This window comes from Sinocyclocheilus anshuiensis, unplaced genomic scaffold (genome assembly GCF_001515605.1).
Source record: "Sinocyclocheilus anshuiensis isolate Anshui unplaced genomic scaffold, SAMN03320099.WGS_v1.1 scaffold183, whole genome shotgun sequence".
NCBI lineage: Eukaryota > Metazoa > Chordata > Actinopteri > Cypriniformes > Cyprinidae > Sinocyclocheilus > Sinocyclocheilus anshuiensis.
In genome coordinates this window covers 4,574,800-4,580,513 of record NW_015548309.1, presented here as the reverse complement: position 1 = coordinate 4,580,513, position 5,714 = coordinate 4,574,800, and the positions used below count along the sequence as shown (strand labels likewise).

At 35.0% G+C, this 5,714-nt stretch overlaps 1 protein-coding gene across 3 annotated transcripts in view; it reads left to right on the top strand.

Annotated features, from left to right (window-relative positions):
- The first annotated feature begins 2,894 nt into the window (after positions 1 to 2,894).
- LOC107656405 (zinc finger protein 800-like) overlaps positions 2,895 to 5,714 on the top strand; it is a 14,016-nt gene continuing 11,196 nt past the window's right edge. Inside the window, exon 1 of one of the 3 annotated variants that reach the window (XM_016444262.1) lies at positions 2,895 to 3,148. The gene's annotated coding sequence lies outside the window, so the exon portion shown is untranslated. Of the gene's footprint in view, positions 3,149 to 3,177; positions 3,614 to 3,703; positions 3,812 to 5,714 lie in introns of those variants that run through there. The other 2 variants (XM_016444264.1, XM_016444263.1) reach the window with 2 other exon arrangements.

Sequence of the window (5,714 nt, the reverse complement as noted above, 5' to 3'; positions counted from 1 at the left end):
CGTAGCCTCATTCTGACGGCACCCATTCACTGCAGAGGATCCATTGGTGAGACAGTGATGGAATGCTACATTTCTCCAAATCTGATCTGATAAAGAAACAAAATCGTCTACATGTTGGATGGCCTGAGCGTTTTTTTTAGCAAATTTTCAGTTTTGTCTGAACTATTCCTTTAAGGAGGCAGGACTTCTGTAAAGATCCCTTTTTGCACTTTTTTTTTTCAGGATTTGAGTACTCTTTTATTTATAAAAAAGTATTGATATATGAATTTCTGAGGAGAAATAATCATGTGTTAGTTGTTTAGACTGTGCAAAGACGATTCACTCTGTGAACCCAGCTTGTGTTTGCTGTGACGGCTCTTTACCCCCGATTATTACCGTGTTGCCTTGCTGCCAATGCGAAACTGTCCGTAGGTCAGCTACCAGAGCTAAGAAACCAACCCCGGATCCCTTCCACAACATCTTTTATGCGTGAAGTGCTTCCATAAGGATTTGGCGCTGTAATGTTTCGAAGTCGAACGGCAGTGATCCACACCGCATCTTTATCATCACGAAGAAGAAAACCGCCTGGATGAGGATGTTCGGTTACATGTTTTGCCTTTTCCCATTGCACGTTAATCATTGGAGATTATTCTAAGGAATTATTGACATAATAATTGTGACGAGAGGGGCGGGGCCGAGAGCCGTGGGAACGGAGCGAGGCCGGTGGAGTAAATGCTAATGCACGACACCTGCACCACTCACTGGTCTCGAGTCCCACGGAGGAGCTCCGGAAGGATAAAAGGAGGAGTGACGGCAGTGTTGGACGAGAGAGGACCAGGCCTGGACTTTATTTTGTGTTTTGTGTGCGGCAGTCGTCCCCGGGGGGCTGCCTCCAGTAGTGCCACAAATCTCGGTGTACTACAGTTCATCAACAGGAAATCTTGAACTGTAACTAAGCTATGAAGTATTATTATTATTATTATTATTATTATTATAGGTCCTTGTAAACACATCCCGCTTGTAGAAATTAATGAATGTCACCGTGGCATAGCAGTGCAATTTTTTATTTATATATATATATATATAATTTAATTTTTTTTTATTATGGAAGCCCATTTCCTTCACAGAATAAAAATTAAAAAAGGTAATTGTGACTTTTTATCTCACAATTCTGAGAAAAATGTCGGAATTGTGAGAGAAAACTCACAATATTATTTGCTTTATTTTTTATTTATTTTGTTTTTAATTTTGTTTTTTTGGTTTGCATTTTATTATTGTATTCATCGTTTTTTATTTTTTTATTATTATTATTATTATTTTTGAGTAGCTTGATGGCTGATTTTACAAGGAATGGAGTGAGATTCCAATCATCATTGGTTTCATTTGAATAATTGTATATTGTAAGCTACATTTCCGGTTACACATTGAACTCAGTATCACATAAAGTGTTTTCTGTGAAAGACACACGGCTTGCTTCCATGTCAAGGAAAATGCCTGAAGCAATATGAATCAATTCTGTAATGTTCTCCATTCTGTTCAATTCGTCTACTGATATGTATTGTTGCATGTGTGCATATTACTACTTTGCCATTATAAGTGAATGTCATTGCTAACTAGATGGTTTGTCATAACACTGCACAAGCAGCCCTGTTAATGAGCTTATTCCCAACCACATCACCTGTCCACTTTTTCTCTAACAGATGCTTATGTTGTAGATGTATTATAGCCACACCTTCAGTGCTTCAACGTGACCCAGCCATAACAATTGTAAAGATTTCGAAGGCCTTATTTTTATACCTGGACTATTCGTACAGAATCTCTAAATCTGACATAAGAGGTGTTAATAGGCATTTATCTCATTCCTAAGACAAGCTCCTGTGTCCTTTATACGGTTTGTGTCCTGTTGGCCCATGTGTTCTCAATGATATAGATGTGTATTTTCAGGTTTGATCATATTTTGCATTTCAGCTGTTACAGAAATACATTTTTCTTACCTGTGCTTGCTTGTGTTCTTGATTTGCATTGGTGTTTATTTATTTAGTGTTTATTCTTACAGATCTATCTATCTATCTATCTATCTATCTATCTATCTATCTATCTATCTATCTATCTATCTATCTATCTCTGTCCAAGTTTACTTTGCTTAATGATTTCATATTTTTACATTATATTAATCTACGATCTCGGATCCGATTAATGTACATGTAAATATTGGTCATTGCTATTTATTTTATCTGTGAGAAGCTTCATAAAAAAAACATCCTAGTATTAATATTATAAATATCGATAGTACAGTATGTAATTAATTAGCCTAGCTAAAATGTTATAGCAGTCATATAATCTTACTGAAATCATTTATACAAATTTATGGAAGATACGCATTTCAGGAAAATCTTATAAATGTAAATGTATTCACATTTAAAACGTATTTTAATCAACTATTATAAACAATTTTAAGTACATTTATTTGCACTGACATTTGCGTGATAGTGATTTATTGTAATATATTAATTATATAGTAGTTATTAATATATTGTTATTATATCGATACTATGTAATTAATAGATGTCATAAAAGTCTTTTTGAAATAATTTATATACATATTCATGGAAGAAATACATTTCAGAAGATCATAAAAATGTAAATGTATTTACAGACATAAACACTAGTATGTATTTTAATTAACTTTATATTTTATTAACTTTAACATGTATTTTAATGGACTATTGTAATCATAAAAAATAAATGTGATAAAAATGAAATTTGACCACCTAAAGAGTTTATGCGAGTGCATAAAAAATTAACTACTTTCAAAAATGTAGTTTTTTAGAAACTTTTACATTTGAAGTAAATTTATTTGCATTGGCATTTGCATGAGAGTCAAAGCTATTTACTGTAAATGCATTAGTCCCCTGGATCCACTTAAGTTTAAATGTCTTTATTGGCGATAGTTACGCGATTCGAACACCTAAGCTCTCAGACCGGCCCGGATCTCGGCACTAGGTCACGGCACCAGGTCACGACACCCTGACAGATCTCCAGTGTTTGCTCAGTAGGGCACGTGCGTGTGGTGGGGAGTCACATTCATGCGCGCGGAGGCGTCACACACCATCCAAGAGCTCATAGAGTCAAAATCGAAGTATCTTCCGGGAATCCGCGGATTATTTCGGTAAGAACAACCAGAAGCTTCATTTAAGACTCGCAACCTTTGGCGAAGCGTTTTAAACGCGTAAAAGCGTCGCGTTTCCTCCCCGAACGCGGTTGTTTTAGCAGAAAATGGCGTCATGGTTTTGTTGTTCAGTCTGTGGATAGTGAAGAGACGGCTCGGTTTCGATTCCGCACATCATTAGAAGGCCTTTAGATGGTTTATTAGATGCGGATGCCTGCTGTTAACAACGTTAGTTGTGTTTTGTGGTCATTTTCATCATTTGTGAGGCAGGAGAGCGCGCGCAATGGCGCAAGGCTCTCCAGCGCTGTGCGCAACGGCGAGCAAAGCGCAGCGGTTCGTAACTCACGCAGGTTCGGTTCTGCTCGTTTGGGTGTCGATGGATTGTAAAGTTTATTTTGCGTGTTTGACGTCGTCGTTTATCCTTTCTCGTATGCGTCATCGCCCTTTGTGGTTTTAAAACGCATTGTAAGTGCTTCTTCCTTGTCTAGTTCTTTCGCGTGAACTTTGGTAGTTTCAAATGCATTTGTGGATGAGGTGTAAAAATACTGAAAAATAAGGCTCAAGTGAAAGTTTGCATACTGTGACAACATTTTACTCAATCAAAGGCCGGAGTATCGAGCACAAACATACTTGAGTGGAAGTAATAAAAAGTTTCCACATGAAGTAAGTTGTTTTAGAAGTGAGTTTAATGCTTTGTAAATCAACTTGTTTAGTCTCAGTTTCTCAGTGTCCTCACTATGTGGAGTTCTGGGACAAACCAGATGCCAAATGGTAAATGAAAACAGCATTAAACCCACCAGCAGCTGATTTTATTGGTGTTTGACATTTGAATACAGTTGTTTATAGACTGATTGTCAGCTGTGTTCACACTTAAGATCTTCAGCAAGGTGTCCTCAAGTATTGTCATTTAAATGTAAGACTACACAGTACATATCCTTCAAAACCATACTTATAAGTACAGTAATGAAGAACAACTTTTTAGTATTTTACACTCATGAGTTTTGGGACTGACAGTATGTAAGTTTTCAGGAGATTTTGGACATTATGTGATTACAAGTTAGTAAATATTCAGATGTAAAGTGACTCATAATGTGCTTTGTGTGATGTCATATTCATGAAACTCACTTGTCATAATATTTAAGTATGCTTGAACTTTGTGAAGTGATCAAGTTGGACTTGATAAGCTAGCAGCCAATGCATTTTTGAACTAATTTGATTGACAGAGAAGAGTTTTTATAACGAAACAATTTTTTTAATAAACAAAACAGTTGTTTACATAACACTTACATATCATAATAGGTTAAAAATACACTAGAAATAAGAAATAAATTAGAAAAGAAAACTAACAGCAAGTGTTAGATTAGCATCTGCTTCAAAAACATTAAAGGAAAGACAGTAGAAGGAAAAAGTAAGTAAATAAATCAAATTTAAGGTGCAGTTGCAAGGACCAATGATTTTTGATGTTATAAAATTAACTTTTTTATTTTATTTTATTTTTTTTTAGGAAAACATTGATATTGTATGTATACCCTAACAATATAACTGCTTCTATTTTATTACACTCGATTATCTAATCAAAATAACAAAATATGTTAGTCGCACACCAGGCAGAAGCGCAGCGCCGCCTCACGTCTAGGTTTCGTTTACTTCAAGTTTACTTCAAGAATGATCAAAAAGCAGCATAGATGAGTTTGAAATTTGGTGTTTAAAAAAAACAGGGCAAACGGAAAGAGAAAGCGCGATCTATATTATAGCTCTGAAGCATACAGACTTTATTAGAGCCACAGAAAGACAAACGTTTAGCTGAAAAATGCACAATACACAAATTTACAGCCTAGGGTGAAGTCATTATGTAGTCATTAAGTCAAACATTTGGATATCAAACATATTTATTCTGTCTCTTTTTGCAAAACATTTCCGATTCTTTACGATTCCCAGTTTTGATTCCAATGGGATTAAAAATGATATCAAACATATTTATTATGCGTCTCTTTTTGCAAAACATTTAGTTGCAGCTGAATACCATGAACAAAAATCAGCAGGCTACATAAAAACTGGACTCGATTAAGAGCTGTTTGTGTGCAAAATAGAGCGGCACGATTCTGGATAAATTGAGACCTTTTCTTTTTTTTAAATGGAGGTTGTGGTTCTCTCACGATTCTGAAGAAAAAAAAGCATTAGACAGCTAAACAAAATCACATGTAATTTGGAATGAATGATTCAATGATTTACTTGTTTCATTACTTGATGAATCAGTGTTTTTGAATGAATCTCTTGAATGAATGATTCGAAGACAAATGTGACCCTGGAGCACAAAAGCAGTCACAAGTCGCTGGGCTTTATTTGTAGCAATAGCCAAAAATACATTGTATGGGTCAAAATTATTGATTTTTCTTTTATGCCAAAAATCATTAGGACATTAAGTAAAGATCATGTTCCATAAAGATATTTTGTAAATTTCCTACTGCAAATATATCAAAACTTAATTTTTGATTATTAATATGCATTGCTAAGAACTTAATTTGGACAACTTTAAAGGTGATTTTCTCAGTATTTTTATTTTTTT